At 47.5% G+C, this 19,007-nt stretch overlaps 1 protein-coding gene and 1 long non-coding RNA gene across 12 annotated transcripts in view; one reads left to right on the top strand and one right to left on the bottom strand.

Moving 5' to 3' along the window:
- The window catches only part of KMT5B (lysine methyltransferase 5B), a 52,912-nt gene extending 36,189 nt beyond the window's left edge, over positions 1–16,723 (bottom strand). For 7 of the 11 annotated variants that reach the window (XM_081531845.1, XM_081531848.1, XM_081531842.1 and 4 more), the window contains exon 1: positions 16,575–16,723. The gene's annotated coding sequence lies outside the window, so the exon portion shown is untranslated. Of the gene's footprint in view, positions 1–16,285; positions 16,472–16,574 lie in introns of those variants that run through there. The other 4 variants (XM_081531846.1, XM_081531849.1, XM_081531843.1 and 1 more) reach the window with 1 other exon arrangement.
- A 319-nt stretch (positions 16,724–17,042) lies between these two features.
- Positions 17,043–18,599, top strand: LOC145522824 (uncharacterized). The gene is made up of 2 exons (XR_014066183.1): positions 17,043–17,742; positions 18,302–18,599. It is a non-coding gene; the product is annotated as an uncharacterized LOC145522824 (long non-coding RNA).
- The last annotated feature ends 408 nt before the right edge of the window (positions 18,600–19,007 follow it).

The raw sequence follows: 19,007 nt of genomic DNA, 5'->3' as shown, positions 1-19,007 counted from the left end.
GATCATGGCATCCGGTCGTATCACCTCATGTGCAAAGAGAAGGGGAACAAGTGGAAGTAATGACACATTTTCTTTTCTTGGAATGCAAAATCACTGTGGACAGTGACCACAGCCATGAAATTAAAAGATGCTTGCTCCTGGGAAGAAAAGCTATGACAAACCCACACACCATATTAAAAAGCAGACCTTTGCCGACAAAGGTCTGTGTATAGTTACAGTATGCTTTTTCCACTAGTCATGCACAAATGTGCGAGTTCACGAATGTGAACTATAAAGAAGGTTGAGCACTGAAGAATTGATGCTTTCGAACTGTGGTGCTGGAGAAGACTCTCGAGAGTCCCCTGGACTGCAAGGAGATCAAACAAGTCAATCCTAAAGGAAATCAATCCTGAATATTCATTGGAGAGACTGATGCTGAAGCTAAAGCTCTAATACTCAGGTCACCTGATGTGAAGAGCCAACTCATTGGAAAAGACTGTGATGCTGGGAAAGATTGAGGGCAGGGGGAGAAAGGGCCAACAGAGGATGAGATGGTTGGTTGGCATCGCCGACTCAATGGACATTAATCTGAGCAAACTCCAGGAGATAGTGAAGGACAGGGAAGCCTGGCGTGCTGCAGTCCATGGGATCGGATCACAAAGCGCCGGACATGACTTAGCGACTGAACAACAACAGTCTGCCTCCTTAAGGGACCGAGAGTTCCTGAAGTCAAGAACCTACTTTTTTTCCCTTAGCACAGCACAAAGTAGATCAAAGGCACTCAACTGATTAAAGAATAAATAAATTAGACTGTGATCTAAACCACCTCACAGGAGCTGCCACTTCCGTATTTTTTAGACTATAGATTATAACCTGACCTCCAGTTCTCTTCTTCCTTAAGGTGCCTGTGATGGCACAGGCAGCACAGTCCTCACCAGCAGCCACCTCCCAAGCACCTACCACAGTGCTTTCTGGTTCACCCCTGACTCTGTACCTCCAGAGAAAACAGTAAGAAGGAAGTTCATCTCAAGAATGTCTATGTATATTGATAACACACAACCTACAGATAATGATGAAAGAATGTGTTTTTAAGCCTCTTTTAGGAGTCCTAATACTCCTCAATGATAACAAATGAAAAGAGGAATGTGGCTTTAGACAGAATTAAGAGACAACAGAAAGAGCAAATCACTTCCCCCGAGATCCCTTCAGCCCCAACCAAGCTCCCAGTCAGAGGAAAAAAGCAGAAAACCCGGGACAAGGCCCAGCAATCTGTGTTTTAATAAGCCCTCCAGGTGATTCTGATGCAACCCCAGTGTCTGAACTACTGTTCTAAGTTATTGTTCATCTACTAGGACAAAGAACAGATGTCAAATTTTTAAGGAAAATTAAAGAATAAAAAATTTTAATTTGAGGAAATTATACCTATCAAACCAATTTCTCCCAAGAATTCAGAAAGTTCACCAATAAACCATTTTAGTAGTCTACTCTAACTCAGTTCATGGAGAACAGACTGAGATTCACTCTAACTTACACATAATTTCAATTAAATGTAGGTTAATGACAAAAAAAGGAGCAAATCCATAACCCGGGGTGTCTCAATTATACTGCCGTCAATGGATACTATTTTATTTGAACTTAAGGAACCAAAGCATAACAAGCACTCTGTCAATCAGAAGACATGGCTGAATTTCACTAGAATGAACACGCTGCACGTACACCTGGGTGCATTTCACATTCTAGCAGAGGCGCCAATACTCTCCACTCATCTGGATAACAACAGTTATCATTACAGCAACAGACTTCCTCACAATGAACATTCTGTAAAAGCAGATTTAGTAAAGCTAGCAGAGATTGGGGGCTATGTATACATTTTTAGCTCAAAATAAACACATGCTCTACTAATCATCAGGTCATCGTTTATTCTGCCCTCACGAGTACAGGATCTGCTCCTGTTGGCGTGATCGTTACCACAAGACAATGAGCTGGAACAACACTTTCCCATTAAAGGGGGAGATGGAATTTGAAAAGCTAACACAGGTAGGTATTTTCATAGGAGAAACAGGAGCTGAAGACACAGGGCGGCTCCCCATCCAGACAGAGGAGGGGTGCAGTCTCTCTGGCCCGGAACCCAGCAGGCTCACATGGAAATGCTACCATGGTCCTGTCTTGGTTGACAGTATCTGAGCTGTAATTAGAAGTTAAAATCACCTCAAATTTATCCCAAAATTGGCAGAAAAAAATCTTTAAGAAAGGAGTACTGGCTACTCCTTAAATGGCCTAACAAGTTACAAATCACTCTCTGTTCTGATTTCCCAATTAAAAATTCATGAAAATTATTAGACATCTACTACACTCCAGCAAACAAGGTTTCTGCCCTCATCTGTGCTTAAATTCTAATGAAGAAAACTCTGGAAAAATGACAAATTAGTAAATAAACGCCAGCACTGTGGAGAAAATAAAACCACTTCTAGGTGGCAGGGGGTGTTTCAGGTGGAACCCAGGTGGGACAGGGCGAAGCACAGGGGAGCACTGGAGAGCGGGCGCAGGCCAAGGGCGGGTACAAAGCTGGGGGGGGGGCCAGCAGAGCCCACTGTGGCTGGAGCAAAGGGAGCGGGTCAGAGGGACAGGAGGTGGCCAGAGAGGTTCCCAGAAAAAAACAATGTTAACAAGGGGCCCCCAAACCCTGGCTGAGACCTAGGCATTAACTCTCAGTGAGAGAATGGTAGGGATGGGAGTTTAGTGGTAAAGGCCTCTGCTGGCTGCTCTCATGAAGAAGAGCTTGAATGCGTTTGGAAGAGCAGTACTAATTAAGCAACTAGCAATTTGGGAGGACGAGAGAAAAAGCAGTTAAGAGAAGACAGCAATAAATGAGAGGAGAGATGGATACTGGTGGCCCACGGGGGAGAAGTGGTTGAGTTCAGGGATCCTTTCAGAAGGTTTTGCTGACAGACAGGATTTGCTAACACTGTGTGGAAGAAAGAGGTCTCAGGTATGCTTGCAAATGGAAGAAGGGAGTCAGAAGTTATGGAGGTGACTAAGACCACAGGAAGGTCAGGTTTTGGTAGGGGCCGGGGGGGCAGGAGTTTGGTTGGGTTGTATTTGAGCTATCTGTTAAAAAGAGTCCAACCGGAGATGTCTAGGCAGCTGGACACAAGGCCCTGGAGGGCAGGTCCAGGCTGGATGTACACACTTGGGAGGTGGGGACTAGTGAGAGGTCAAACCACAGGACCAAGTGAAATCACCTAGGGAGGAAGTACAGGGGAAAGAAGTCAAGGGCCCAGGGGGCCCAGGGGGCCCAGGTATTTAGAGCTCAAGATGATGGAACAGCAGCTGAGGACACTGGAGGAGCAATGAGGGAGGGAGGAGAGGAAGCAAGAGCAAATCAGGGCCCCGCGTTTCTGGAAGGAGGCCCGGCTGGGCACAGGCTGCAGGGCTCATCAGGCAGATCTCTGAGGGTCTGGGCCGCTGTGAGCCTCTCTTGGAAAGGACAGACAACTTCTGAAATGGACATGATGTCTTGAAACATGAGCTCACAGGGAAAGAACTAGATGGCAGAAAGGAATATAAAGAATCATGAGTAAAGAGAGTCCTAAGTTCTTTTCATTTGCTTCAAATAAGAGAAGAGTCTAAATTTCAGGTGCCAGAAAAGATATCTGAATGATAACATTCAGAGGGTGGGGACAGGTCAATTTGAGACCAGCATGCTTTGAGAGAGTTTCTAAGGATCTTTGCTTTGTTAAGTTTTTAAATGAACAGATTTACTAGTTATCAGGAAGGGAGTAAAATCACTCGAGTATGCTGATGGACAGAATTCCGAAGGTGTCTGTACAAGGCTTTGCCACCTCTGTTTTTATAGGTGTCACAAAAATGACACAACCGGGCTCTAGGGAAATGCTGCTGTCACTGTGCCCTGGGATGGGACACCTTCCCCCACCCCTATCCGCTCCTGGGGTTTCTTCCCGTCGTCGTTATTCAGGCTCCTCCCTCCATGGGATTTCCCAGCAAGAATAATGGAGTGGCTTGCCATTTCCTCCTCCTCCAGGGTATCTTCCCCACTCAGGGATTGAACTTGTGTATCCTGCATTGGCAGGTGGGTTCTTTACCACCAAGTCACCAGGGAGGCCCACCTGGAAGTTTAACTGACACTAACACAACAGGAAGGGTTTCAGTGGACCAATATAGGTGTGGAAGGATGCCCGTACTTCAGATTCTACTATCAAACGCAAAGGGCTTCCCTTGTAGCTCAGGTGGTAAAGAATCTGCCCGCAATGCAGGAGACCTGGGTTCAATCCCTGGGTTGGGAAGATCCTCTAGTGAAGGGAAAGGCTATCCACTCCAGTATCCTGACCTGGAGAATTCAAATGTAAACAAAAGGGCACACAACTTATGATAATACAAAACATACCAGAAAATTGCTAAAACAAGAGATGCATTTAAAGAGGGAAGTATTTACAGAATTCTTTAGAGTTGTGTTTAAAGAGGAAAGTTTGATCACATTTTAATACCAATAAGGTAAAAAGCACACACACACACACACACACACCCCATCATAAATTTCAAATCACCAACAGACAGCAAAGGCTGTTTTGAGGGAATGGGACTAACACCAAAAAAAGACTTTCCCCCAAAACATTTACAGTGAATCTTTTATAATTGGAAAAAAACAAACAACCTGCTCCCAATACTTGAAATTCAAGTTTCCAAAGAAAGCACGGAGTTGCTTCACAGAAAATGTGCCCACTCTATCTCCAGTGAGGGACCCTCAACAAATGTCAACACGCTCCCAACCTCTCACAAGGACCATAAACTGTGCCTTTGAACTCAGCTGCTCATCTCCAATTTGAGAACTCTGGTTTCAGTTCTTTTTCACTTAAAACTTTTGGACAGGAATTTTTCATTGAGTATCCTAAATACAAATCGGGATTTTAAAAAATCTGTTATAAAAATGAAAACATCGATTCTGAAAGACTACCAAAAATTTTGACACACTTCCGGTAACATCACCAAGACCTCTCTCTGACCAGTTTCCAACTGAACTTGTCTGAACGTAGTTTATCTTAGAGAAATTATCCACTGACAAGCAAACAATTCCCCAAGTGCCTGAAATGAAAAGGTTAACACGTTTTTAAAAGCACGCTCTAGCTTGCTAGAGGACTTTTGAAAATCTTTATTGAGAAAAAGCAGAACAAACATTTTTCAAGTGATTCAGTTACAATTTGCTAAGAAAACAATTCAACACACCAAACAGTTAACAGTCTTATCTTGGAGAAAGAGATTACAAGCAATTTTTTAACTGTTACATGACATATTCTTCAAAAAGTTTGACTTTTCAAAATGAGCATATATTACTTTTTTAATAAAGAATAAGAATAAAAAGGAAAATAAAACAGATTTCACAAAAATCCTTCTGCATCATCCATATGTATGTAAGTTAAAGCCAATTTCTAAAACTTTACACACAGCAGTTAAAAACCAGACTTCTAGGCAGATGGGAAGTGAAAAAATGTCACTGAAATCCTTCTACAGGTTTTCAATGCTTGTGGACTCTGATGCTCATACTGTCACAACGCCAGACTCCCAGGAGCTTTATATTTAAAATAAGCATAAGAAGACAAACACAAATAAGCATAGAAATGAAAGAAAGCACTGTCCAAAGAAGAAACAGCCGACAAAAGAACAAAGAGCACACACCGGGCTTGGCCCATCAGCGCGCCCACCTCCCAGCCCTCAGCCCAGCAGACCGCGTGATACATGCTTAATACTGCTCCTTCAAGGTGCTTATCACAACCGTACTCACTTCTTCACGTAATTACTTGATGACACTTGCCTTTCCCACACAGCATAACCAAGAAAAGGTACACTTTCATAGCACTGGAACCCATCACAAGGCCCAGCACAGCACAGGTCCACTCGTATCATATCCCCACTCCCCGTCTCAGACCTAACTGCCGCATACAGGTTATCAGTTCTCTCACGTCTAAAATGGCAGCAGGACTCCCCGCTATATGTATCAAACAATCCTGTCAGCCTTCGTCAACGGCCACTCCAAACTCATCCGCATCCGGCGTACAGCCGAGGTTCCACGGACCCCTCCAGTAACAACTCATGCAGTGAGCCCAGCTGAAGCCCCGCAGAGCCACCAGAAGCATCTGGGATCACTACTACTTCATTGTTGAGACTCTAATGCAGTTTGACAGGGTAGAAAACTACCATGAAAGCTACCACACCTGAAACCTTAAAACTTGCTCCTGTAAACACTGCCAGAAAAAAAAACTTATTCAAGAATTCAGATGACCTGTCAGAGTTCAACCAGTGTTAGAAGTCTCAGGGATTATTCTTCTCCTTAATTCAGCAGTAAGCCCTCACCTAGGGCAGGCTGCTACTGCTGCTGCTAAGTCGCTTCAGTCGTGTCCGACTCTGTGAGATCCCATAGACGGCAGCCCACCAGGCTCCGCCATCCCTGGGATTCTCCAGGCAAGAACACTGGAGGGGGTTGCCATTTCCTTTTACAACGCATGAATGGGAAAAGTGAAAGTGAAGTCGCTCAGTCGTGTCCGACTCTTAGCGACCCCAGGGACTGTAGCCCACCAGGCTCCTCCATCCATGGGATTTTCCAGGCAAGAGCACTGGAGTGGGGTGCCATTGCCTTCTCCGACCTAGGGCAGGGCGCTGCTCCAAATTTGGAGTTGTCATGCAGATTCCATGCTCACCGGGCAACTTTACAGCAAAGAACAAGTCTTTACACTTGTAAAATAGCTACTAAAAAAGTATCATTTCTGCTTTTCTCTTCCAGCTTTTGTACAAACTCATATGCATCTTGCTTCAGTCACTTCAACAGCTTTCTCAAGCAGTCTCAGGAGGCAGAGCCCCCCTCAGACAAGCAAGAGGATGATGCCTGAAGACAGCAGTTCCCCAGCAGTGCACAATAATGCTCCAGCCGCCCAGTCAGGATAAAAGGATGGCTAGAAACGGCATCACTAATCCCGCCAGCGGAGTCAAAGTCGCTCAGTCGTGTCCGACTCTTTGTGACCCCATGGACTGTAGCCCGCCAGGCTCCTCTGTCCATGGGATTCTCTGGGCAAAAACACTGGAGTGGGTAGCCATTCCCTTCTCCAGGGGATCTTCCCAACCCAGGGATGGAACCAGGTTATTGGTTGCAATAACTTCTTGAAAGGAGGCTGGAAAATGGTTCCCAAAGATAGCTATCATGTCTTAATCTGGAACCTGTGAATGTTAGTTTACAAGGAAAGAGGTCTTTGGAAATATGATTAAATCAGATTTTTGAGATGAAAAAGATTATCCAGGTGGGCCGTAAATGTCATCACAAGTGATCTTAAAAGGGAAGGGCAGAGCGAGATTTGACACCACACACACTTTGAGAAGACAACGAAGAGACTGGAGAGGGGCAGCCCCAAGCACAGGAATCGGGGGAAGCGAAGAACAGGCTCTCCCAGGGCTTCTGGAAGGAGCCCCGCCCCGCCCTGATTCTGGTCCACTAGGACTGTGAGAGAAGACATGTCTGCTGTTATAAGCCACCACCTCTGTGGTATTTTACAGCACACACAGGAAACCAATACAGAGACCATGAAAAAGTAAACCGAAGTAAAAATACATTCCAGTTACTCCAGAAATACATAAAATTCCAACACATTACAGGAGATGTTTTAAGCACCTTAAAACAGTTGTTTAAATACATTTTTAAGAATCATTTCCCCCTTCAACTGCATGTATCAACATGGCTACAGAGAGAGCTGTATGCATTGTGAAGATACAACTGGTGTCTCAATTAAACATCGAATTACTCATGCACTGAGCTTAAGCACAGTTAACCAAGACCTTCCTTAGAAGCACCATACTGAACACTATATATTTATATATGTTTACAACAAGAAATGAAAATTAAAACTATTAAATTTTTCATTTAGCAGACCATTTTAAACAGCAAAAGAGCCACCACTGGTAGGTCTACAATCAGATGTTTACAACACTTGTACTTATTCGGCCACTGATCTACAGCTGAGCATGTAAAACTCCTCAATACAGAAAATACTGCTTTAAAGCACCTTATTTATGTACACCATACGTACACCAGTATGTATCACAACAAAGGATTCCACGTAAGAAAGATTTGTGCCTCCAACTGTCTCAGCAGGTGTCTCTAAAATAAAGGTTTTAGCTGATGTGGTTGCTAAGGGACATTCTGCCCCCAATCTCCTTCCCTATTTCTCCACCTGCTCACCTAGGAGTGTCCATAAACAAAACCAAGGACGCGTCCTTTGTTACCCTCCTCTCTGGGACCCAAGCAGCATTGTCCTCTTCTGTCAACAGATGACACCTAGTGGCAAGACCCTGTAAGTACAGTCCACAGTTCCCGGGAAGCTCTGAGGCAAGTAGAACAAAGAATCATCAACTCTTATGGGGAAAGACAAGGGTGAGAAAAACCTACAAAACGTGAATCCTGGGCTGAGTCTGAGCCTTGGGCCAAGACTGAGTCTGCCACGTGGCAGACTGCGCAGAGGGCAGTGCACACCCTGGGTCAGGCTGTGGCTCAGGAGGGGTCAGAGCGCCTGGGTCTCACCCTGGCTCCATTCATTACTCTCCTGCAACGTGACCATGGACAAGTCACTCAACCTCGCTAACGTCTTATTAGTAAAAGGAAGAGAAGTCTGGCACAAGGATTAAATGAGCAGAAATTGCTAATACAATAACGGTCTCCAATTATCTCTTTTCATATAACTAAGAAAGAAACAAAGAAGACCAGGCATGCTGATGTATCATTCACAAAACTTTCAAGAATCAAATAGAAAATTCCCCCTTATTCCTCATCCTACCATAATTCCCACAAGAAAAAAAAAAATCACATCACCTCATCATTAGAAAAAGTACAAAGTTTCAAGAGAATAAAAAGCAGCGAGGCGCTCATTTATGATAGAGTTAAGATCAGCTCTGCTTTTCCTACTGCTCCTGAAGAGGAGTGTGACTTCCGGCACCAACGTATAATTAAACATCACTGAATATACCGCACGTTAACAGTCAGAGGAACTGTAGATTTTGATACAACAGAATAAATATACTTTGTTGTGTATCTGATAAAACATTATCTTTCTTACTATAATTCCATTTCTTAAAACAATAATAGCTCCTCCATTCACTTGCCGTTGTTTAGTCTCTTTGTGACCCCACGGACTGTAGCCCGCCAGGTTCCTCTGTCCAGGGGCTTTCCTAGGCAAGAATATTGGAGTGGGTTGCCATTTTCTCCTCCAGGGGATCTTCCCAACCCAGGGATGGAATCCTTGTCTCCTGTGTTGGCAGGTGGATTCTTGACCACTGACCCACCAGGGAAGCCCCTCCCTCTCCCTTAGTGCTTCCTAAATTAACCTTATCAGGTAATTGTCATGCCCCGTAAAGTAGGCACTTTATTTCCCCCCCCAGTTATACAGATGAAGGGCTAGAGAATATGCTCAACTACACTCACAGAAAGGATCCCACTAGTCGAAAAGCATGTGACTGGAGGCAGAGAGACAACTTAAAAGAATTAAATGCAACAAAGAGTAGCAACAGATGCGAAGAGAGGAAAGGTTTCATGTTTCAAATACAAGCTTGGCAAGACTCAGTGACAAATCAGATACAGGTGCTGAGGGACAGAAAGGAACTCAAGTCAGGAGTCTCTAGTTGGGACACAAGTTTTAGCTGGGGAGACTGCAAGATGGCCATTAATTGCATTAGGGACTGAAAAAGGAATGCATTTGCAGGAAAGATGAGAAAGTCTGGATTTGCTAAATCTGAGGAAGGGCACTACCCAGTGTTCTAAGATGTTAAAACTCAGGAGAGAAGTGACTGTGAATAGAGTAATAAATGGAAACCCACTCCAGTTTTCTGGCCTGAAAAAACCCCACGGACAGAGGAGCCTGGTGGGCTATAGTCCGTAGTGTCACAAAGAGTTGGACACGACCGAGCAGCAGCAGCACAACAGGCGTTTACAGTTCAGCAAGGAATTCAACACTGTCTTAATTCATAGACTTGTCACTTCTTGGCAAAATAATACGCTACCAACACATGACACCAAAAAGAAGACTTTCTGAGCTTTATCACGGTCACTGAAATGAAAACGGAGTGAAGAGAAGGGAAAAGAAGCCAGAAGCATACACTGGCATCCTGAGAGTCAGGAAGGCCTCGCAAAGGAGTGCCCCGACTCACAGTGTCTGAGGGTGTGTGCCGCTCAGCGCCCACCAGGGCCCAACACACAGCCCAGCAAGTGTCCACTCAGGCACGAATGAGGAACTGAACGCCCCAGGGACCACCTGGCTGCTCGTACTGTGATCCAGCAATTGTGCGAATAACTTCATATATATCATATCATTTACCCACATCACAGTACTTTAAATATACAATAGGTTTTTAATATTCATAAACACACAATAGCAAATTATACAACACAACTTGTATCATAAAACATTAAAAATATACAATAACTTATACGTCTATTATCACCCTCATTTCACAAATAAAAGGAAGCCTTAAGAGAACAAGAAAAAACAAAAGCCCACATGGAAAAACTATATACACACTCCTGACCGTACAAGACAGCAACATAAGCCTGACTCAAACGAAATTTTAAACATATTTTGCTCATATTTGAAGAGCAAGATCCTGAAACAAAATAGACATGGCTCCTGATTTCACAGAGCTCAGAGTATAGTACGAGATGAGAGACAAACAAGTATGAAACAGTAAGTTCTGGTAAGAGCTACAAAGGAAACAAGTAGGACACAAGGAGAGACTAACTTTCAAGGGGACAAACTTTCAACTGTACAATCAAGGAGAATAAACCAAAAAGCATAAATACAGAAACCCACTCACCTTTTTGGATCAAAAACACTCCTGGCATCTATCTACACCCACCAAACAAATATTTTCTGAGGCAACTGGCTTGGTCTAAATCCCCCTCAGAATGAGGTGTTTTTTTTGTCTCTTTTTTGAGGGGAAGGGAGAAGCAGGTGTGTATCTGGTCTCTCTAGCTCCAGCGTCTACTGGCTCACTGGCTGAAGGATCAGCCCCCTTTACTCTTCAGCAGGTGGGTGGGGCGAGGGGGTTCCATCTTCCTAACAGTAGGTTGGTTTTCTTGTTAAAAAAGACATATCCCTTCACAACATGCAACATAAGGGCTTTTTTTGAAAATACTCTTCAGAGGTTAAACTGTATCAGATATTTCAACCTTGTTAAAAATCAGACAGACAAAATGAATCATTCTGCAGACCGAGAATAACCTCAATCCAATATTATCAAGAAAGTACTGGGAGCCACGAGGCACTGTTCGTGGTGCTGGAACACTGCTTGCACCCAGGAAACACTAGAGGGCGCACGCGAGCTTCAGCTCTCAGGGACCTGCGCAAGGCAACCAAGGAGTGGGGGGACCTTTGCACAACCGAAGGGAAGTCTGTGAAAGCCAGGGATCTGATGAGCAGAGCAGACGAGTGCAGAACAGAAGCAGAATGACCTTCACTTGAAGGGCTCTTCCGGCTTAGACCTGAGAGGCAATCCTAGCGTCACAAGAGATCTACGGACCTGGTGCTCCTACAAAGACGCCCAAGTCAGGTGTTTGTTTCATCCTAACACACATACCAAGGGTTCCCCAGATGGGCAACACTATGAGCTAGGTGAGACAGGTATTATCACTACAAATGAGATGGCTGAAGCTCAGAATGAAGTTGCCTTCCTGAAGTCAAACTGCCTTAAACAGTCAGCCTGGGTCTAGAACTCGAGCGTCCTGGCTTAAGTCTGGAAGGACTACTTCAAGACTGGAGTCACATGTGCATCACCCACAAAGAGGCTTATCACTTACTCTTTTCTTTGTGTGCGCTCATAATACAGAAAATAAGACATCCTGCAGAAATGCAACTGACAAATACGAGCCACAGAGAGGTGGGAGCCATACAGACCTTAAGAATCAAACTTTTGGGATCCCCGTCTCCAAATTCTAAAACCCAACTGACTGTAAGCTGTGTGTGTGTCCTCACTCAGCCATGCCCGACTCTTTGCAACCCCATGGACTGTAGCTCACCAGGCTCCTCATGGGATTTTCCTGGAAAGAATACTGGAATGGGTTGCCACTTCCTTGTCCAGGGAATCTTCCTGACCCAGGAATTGAATCTGCATCTCCTGCACTGCAGTAGGATTCTTTACCACTGGGCCACCAAGGAAACCTGATTGCAAGCTGTACCATCAACTTAATAATATTTCAAAACGAGGAAAGACTATATGAAATACACAGATGAACTACGTAAACCAATCGGAGAGATAGCAGAAGTGATTAAGTTAGCTCTTAGAAGTGAGAGAATGGGTGGTGATTAAGCGTAAAAGACAGAGTATACCTTAGAATTGCAAGTGATGTCAGAGATTAATGTTTAGCTATTTTACAGATGAAGAAACTAAGGCTTGGCCCCAACAATGCTTTAAACAAATAAGAAGGAGCAGACTGGAACACAGGTATTGATTCTTACTCCAGTGGTCCTTCATCCAGTCCCAGAACTGTATGTCTAATTATACTATAAAATTATGTGTATCCTTAGAAAAGACCGTGCAGTGTTTGAGTTTGAGTCTGTCTTACACAGATACTAGCCAGCCCCCAATCTGGCTGGCATGGGAGACAGAGGCAGTGAGTGATCAAAGTGCTCCAGTGGTCCTAGGAACCCTTTAACCTAATGTAAGGAAAACCATGAAGCAAAACATAATTCAGAGCATCAATGACTATGGAAATCAATGACTTTCTTTTCCATTCTGTGAGAATATTTTAGAATTAATGCAAACAGTTCTGCTTCCATCACCAACTATATAAACACAATATATCCACTGCCTCTGAGCAACATGGGGATCAAGTGTTTGTTTTTTTTTAAACTAGACATTAATGTAGGTTTAGAACAACAAAGTAATGAGTCTTTCCTGCACAGATGGATTCTTTCTATTTCACACCTTTAAAATAGTAAAGTCCTGTAAAGCAAGTAAAATAAGATGACTAAAATTTGAGGATGTGTCTGTTGAATAAAACAAGATACATTTGTAAGTGAAAAGTTACTCAGACTTTCTGTAACTTGATTTGGACAAAGACAAACTCCAGTCACATTAGTAGAAAAACACAGTTAAGATATTGGTTAAACATGACACTTCCTCACAACCAACACTTCTAATCTTCTAGGAAACACCAAATTACGTGGAAAGAAAGGGCTTACAGTAAGAACTAAAGTAAAACCAGATTTGTAAAGGGTTTTTTTTGGGGGGGGGAGAACGGAATATAGAGTTGATAGAATTTAAAGAAAGTTGTGAAACTTCCCTAAGCCCAGTAGAACTCCTGACTTGTTCACTAGGGCCCTTCCTTGTACAGCTTGTTCCACGGAGCTTGGTCATTAAAACCACAGGGTTCAATTCACATTTCATACTTAAGAGCTTCAAACAGAGTATGTTTTTTAAGATTTCAAAGTTGACAGTCTATCCAAGAAAAGAGTTACTTTTCAAATCACTGTTTTAATGATTAGAACTCCTAACACTTGCAATTTAAAGTGCACTGGCTAGTTTTACGCAGTAGTAAATTTAAGTGTGTGCTTTTTATCGCAATTAAAACTACTACCTACACCAAGACACATCAGCAAATACATTCTCCCTCCAAATAAAAAGTAACTAAAAATCAGGCCAAAAAACTGAGTTACATCTTTACACACAAAACTTCTATTGCACAGAGCTCCACCTGAGACACAGTTATCCACGCTCTCTTCATTTCCTCAGTGTATCTGTCAAACTAAGATACACTCTGGAACAAAGACACACGGCCCCCATCTTCAACACTGTGTGGAAAACTTAGCAATTAAGAGTGTTCCAGGGGTGACCGAGACCTGTAACTCCTGCCCACAGAAGAAGGATTTTATAAGAGGAAAGTAAAGCTCATACATGGCAGGCAGGAGCACAGGATAATGGAATCGACACCAATTGTCTGAAAGGATTTGGTTTCCTAAGCCCTGTGAAGGGCATTCCTGTGGACAGGGAGCTGCTACCATGCTACACACACAAATAAATGACTTTGCAACCCAATCAGGCCACATGCTCATGTCCTACAAGGCCACAAACTGATACTCAAACTAAGAGAAACCAGATTCAATCCCAGATATATAGGACCCAAGGGAAAATTTGTAAACCAACATGCCCCACCCACAAAACTCTAAGACACAAACAACCTGCAGCCACTTCCTTCACACGCGTATCCCACTAGACCCCCACACTGCCCACTGGCATTTGCCCACTTCCTTCACACGCGTATCCCACTAGACCCCCACACTGCCCACTGGTATTTGCTTCCGGGATGGAGAGTTCAAAACAAGCACTTCAGCGTGCGTAAGACAGATGAAAACACAGGCAAGACAGCACTTGGAAATGACTTGGAGTTTATGGGTAAAAAAAATTAAGCCCTACTCTCTTCTCCCCTTGAAAAGTAAATATCCCCATTACTCCTTTCGCTCTCAAACTAAATGGTTTTGTTAACGACAACAATGTTGTAATAACAGTAGAACGCACGTATTTTGAAGAACTACATATAAATCATCAAGCTCTATTGTCTATTGAGCACCTGCTCTAAGCAGAGGAGATAACTCAATAAGCTAGCAAGAAGACCGAGGGGTTGGGCAGGTAAATAACCAAATACAACGTAACAACTGCTCAGGGAACACAGAGGAGGTGTGCCTCCTCCTGAGGGCTCAGTCTCTGCACGTGTGTAAGAGCTCTCTGCGGTGTGGAAGTTACCCCGAAGGTCACACTCTCATGACGCCCTTCTGAAAAGTGTCATTCCGGGGTTGGGAGCGCAGGCATGATCAAAAGACAGCAGACGGGAAACTGCTGGGCCCGAGCTCGGACGTTAGAAGAGAATGCTGAGTGATTAGAAACTGGAAAAGGGGCCCAAGTTCCCACACGTGCTGGGATCAAAGCGTTTGTGGACTTTAATCTTGGAATCTAGGGAGCCCCACAGTGACAGGACCACACCTGTGGTGAAGGCGCTAAACATATGGCTACAAAGTAAACTTGTGTCTATACTAAGTAACTCTTCAATTTCCTGGTAGGTACAAATTATCTGTGATAATTTCAGGCAAAACTGATTTCCCCTTCCTTCTTCAAAATGCTTATACTTAATCATTAATTACCAAATTAATCATCAAAAGTTATAGGCATGTTCTTACTATTAAAGACCAAAGGGGGAAGAAAAAAAAGCTTCAGCTGGCAACTGTTTCCACTAATGATCTTATTAAGCCATGCGCCACTGTACTTTATATCAAAACGCTTTAAATCTAAAAAAAGGTCCTGATGAAAAGAAGCACAATCACAACCAATCAATTCTTCTGCCTCCTACTCTAAATAAAGATTCCCCGCCCGGAGAGAATTTCATTCGGCAAGTTCTGAAAAACTTAATTTCAAAGAACACACGTTCGCCTCCTCAGTATTCTTAAAAAAGTTTCCCCTACTCAATGGGTCGGAAACCAGAGCTCCAAAACCGGATCAAAAGAACCCAAACAGACAAAGAGTGACTTTCTCTGGGTCCCAAGTGCTTCTATACCATTCCAGCAAGTCGGGTCCAGTCGTCACCTTCGTCACGTTTCCCCCACTCTCACAGTTGGGGGTGACGCGAATCATCACCTCTGGGGATGTGGAAAGGGACCGTGTCACTCTGGGAGGACCGGCGCGTGTCCTGGGGACCCGAGACGCCGGCAGACCGAGAGGGCCCGGGCCGAAGCGCAGGGTTGGGGGGGGGGAGCTGGGGCCAGGGAGGCCAGCCCGGGCCAAGGTGCCGGGGCCGCCGGCAGGAGAAGGCACGGAGCGGGGCGGAGGACCGGCCCGGGAAGAGACCAGGAATGAGGCTCGAGCCCAAACAAAAACAACCCAAAGTTGAGCGCGGCGGAGAGAGCAGATTGGGCGAGACCGTTCACGGCTGCCCATTGGAGAAGAGGGAAAACAGAGTCCCCCAATCGCGAGCGGCGGGGCTGCTCCCCTCGTGCGGCCGCGGGCCGGCCCGGAGCTGCCCGGCGGCCGCTACCGCTCCCTTCCGGCCGCGGCGCCCACTGCAGGTCCCGCGCCCCCCGCCCGCCGCCGCCGCCGCGCCCCTCCCCCGGCCGTCCCCACCGCCCCCGCGGCCCCGGCTCCGGCGCCCCCCACTCCCGGCCCGGCCCGGCCCGGCGCCCCCCGCGCTCCCGCCGGCCCGCCCCTAGCCCGTCGCCCGCGTCCGGCGCCCCGCCGCCCCCCGCACGCCCGCGCCGGCGTCCGCCCCCCTGCTCACCGCCGGGCGCTACCCGTTCCTCCTCGGGGCGCGTCGAGGCCCCGCCGCCCCGCCGCCGCGCCGCTGGGGGGGGGCCCCCGCTCTGCCCGGCGACACTTCCTCGTCCTCCAAGAAAATTAATCACCAAAAATAATTCCACAGAAAAATGGGAAGAGTAAAATCCAAGATGGCGGCCTCCGCCGCAGCACCGCCCGCTCCATCCGCTGTCGGGAAATGAGTCCCAGCCGTGGCCGGAGCCCCCCGCCCCCACCGCGCCGCGCCCCCCGCGCCCCCGCGCCGCGGGCCTCACCTCGCCTCTCGCGCGGCCTCGGGAAATCCCGGAGGCAGCCGCTGGCCTGGCGACTCCGCGCCCCGGGTCCTGGCGCCGCGCGTGCGTCTCCAGTGCCCGGGCGCCCTCACCTCATAGCCCCGGAGCCTCGCCGTCCGCGCCGCAGACGCGTCGCCGCCCCCGGTGAGCCGCTCGGACGCCGCCCGGGAACGGTGGAAGGACACGAAAAGGAGTACCCTCGGCCGGGCGGAGGGACACCACTTCAGCGCGCGCCTCTTTGGCCGCCTCTGTTGCTTTTACGGGACTGGGGGTTGGGTGGGGGTGGGGGTGGGGGAGGCGGAGAAATCCGAGAAAGAAATGAGTTCCCCCGGCGGCTGCTTCCCGCGGCGGAGGGACAAAAAGGCGAATTTTGAGAAGATGAGGCCAGTCGTCGCTTCGCTTCGCTCGCGGCGGAGGGATTCGTATTGAGAAGTCGGAAAGGATCCCTCCGCCCCTCGCTGCCCTTTAAATTGCGGCTGGAGGCGGCGTCGCCGCGCGCCCCTTGGGCGCTACCTGGCTTTTTGGCATCTCTGTGCGCTCGGGGCCTCGCGAGGCTGCCTTCCAACCCTCGGTCCCTGGCGCAGCAGCACCCACTGGGGACCGCTTCTGAGTCAGGATAGGGGTTAGCCGTGGGGGACGGGCAGGCTTCTCGCCCGCTGCGCCTCCCGGGTGAGCCGAGACGAGGTGGCCCCTGTGGAGGCGAGACTCTTTGTTGTGGGAGTGGGTGTCGCTGGAAGCAGATAACACCCTTCAAGACCGTGTGGGTAGCCCGAGTTCCACCGCCTGGTGTGGGAGGGAGCGGGATGTGAGCCTGCATCAACTCGGCCGCTAGCTTCCTAGCGTCAGCCGGCCATTTCTTGAGCACCTACTGTGCGTCGGGTTTTCGGAGAAACGGGTTTTGCCGATTCACTCCCTCGTTGGGCAGTGCCGGTACCCAAGGATGCGGGCCCCCTCCTGGGTCTCAGGCTGGTCAGGAAGTTGTTGAGAGGCTTCCACGGGCCGGGCGCTCGGCCTCCCCCTCTGGATCCTGCCTGCGAGGTTGACGATAATGGCTACAAAATAGCAATCCTGACAGGAACAGCCTTTTCCGGATACCAGGCACCATCCTCAAGCTTTGGTGCCCGATCTCTTTTACAACGACTCCCAAGAGGTGGGGACCGTTTTTTCCCACTTTATACGTAGGGAGACTGAGGCATCGAGAGGTGAAGCGACCTCCAATATCAGTCAGGGCTTGAAGCAGAGCCCTTATCCTGGTAAAAAGCGCAGAGACCAAGAAGTTGAGGTTGCCACAAGCAGGCAGATGGCACGGTATTGGTGCCTAAATGTCTTCGCCACCCGGAAGAGTGGATATATGGGTATGGAAGGAAAAGGGAGTGGTTGAGAAAGGTGAGCCCGAGAAGTGCAGAAGCCCTGGGGGCGGAGTAGGGAAGGAGGTGGTAAAGAGCCTAGCTCGGTCCTGCAGAGAGGAGGCAGGCTGGACAGGCGGGTCCTTCTATTCCAGGAAGAGCCCTGGGCCTTCCTTGGTTTCCTGCCATTCCCAGGGCCTGGCACAGAGTAGGCATGCCAGAAAGGCGGCTTCAGTGGACAGTGTGGATGACCACAAGGTTTGTGGTCCACCAAACAACATCCACCAACATGACTGCTTACCTGATTTTCTCTCCCTCTTGACCTTGAGTGGCAGACATAGCGCTTATTATCCCCTTTCACAGATGCGAAATTGAGGCACAGTGATTGGCTGAGAACATGAATCTAACAGAGGTGGAGGCAGGACTAGATCTTAAACACCAGAGCTCCTCCCACTGCCCTCACCTTGCCTCCTGGGGAAGCCCACTTGGCCGGGATGGGGCCGTGCGGAGCCTCACCACCCCTCAGGTGAAGCCAATCGGCTCAGGACCCTGCACGCTCTGCTGTTTCACTCTGAAAGCCTCCGCGCGTCTCTGACATCAGAAGCTGCCTTGCCACGTTCCTCTCTGCTAGCGCAACTAATGAATGATTGCTTCAGTTTCATTAGCCTCTGATTTATGGCTACTTTCCAATATGTTCATAGTGCTTGGCTCCACATCCTCAAATCGCACCCCACTGAGATGCCGTTGCCACCCTGTTTCCCCAATGGGCACCACAGTCGTGTGGGTCCCCCTAGGTCTCGGTGCCCAGGCCCCAAGTCCAGCCACGCCCGGGCAGCCCTTCACAGCCCCAAACATCACTGTCTTCCCCCCACGAAGCTTTCCAGAGTCTATCCCGACAGCGCTCCCTGCGGCTGACACCCAAATCTGGACCCTGACAAGTCCCCAGACTCCCAAGACGCTGGCTCCATTCGCTCCCGGCCCAGCGCCAGCCCAAGTATTCTGGGCGGTGACTTGCAGGGAGCGGGGGAGGCAGATGGGTGACCCCAGACACAAGTCCTTCCAGCTCCCC

Source organism: Giraffa tippelskirchi, chromosome 10, assembly GCF_054371585.1.
Source record: "Giraffa tippelskirchi isolate mGirTip1 chromosome 10, T2T-mGirTip1v1.2.pri, whole genome shotgun sequence".
NCBI lineage: Eukaryota > Metazoa > Chordata > Mammalia > Artiodactyla > Giraffidae > Giraffa > Giraffa tippelskirchi.
The sequence above is the reverse complement of the archived record's forward strand: the minus strand, read 5'-3'. Positions and strand labels throughout refer to the sequence as shown.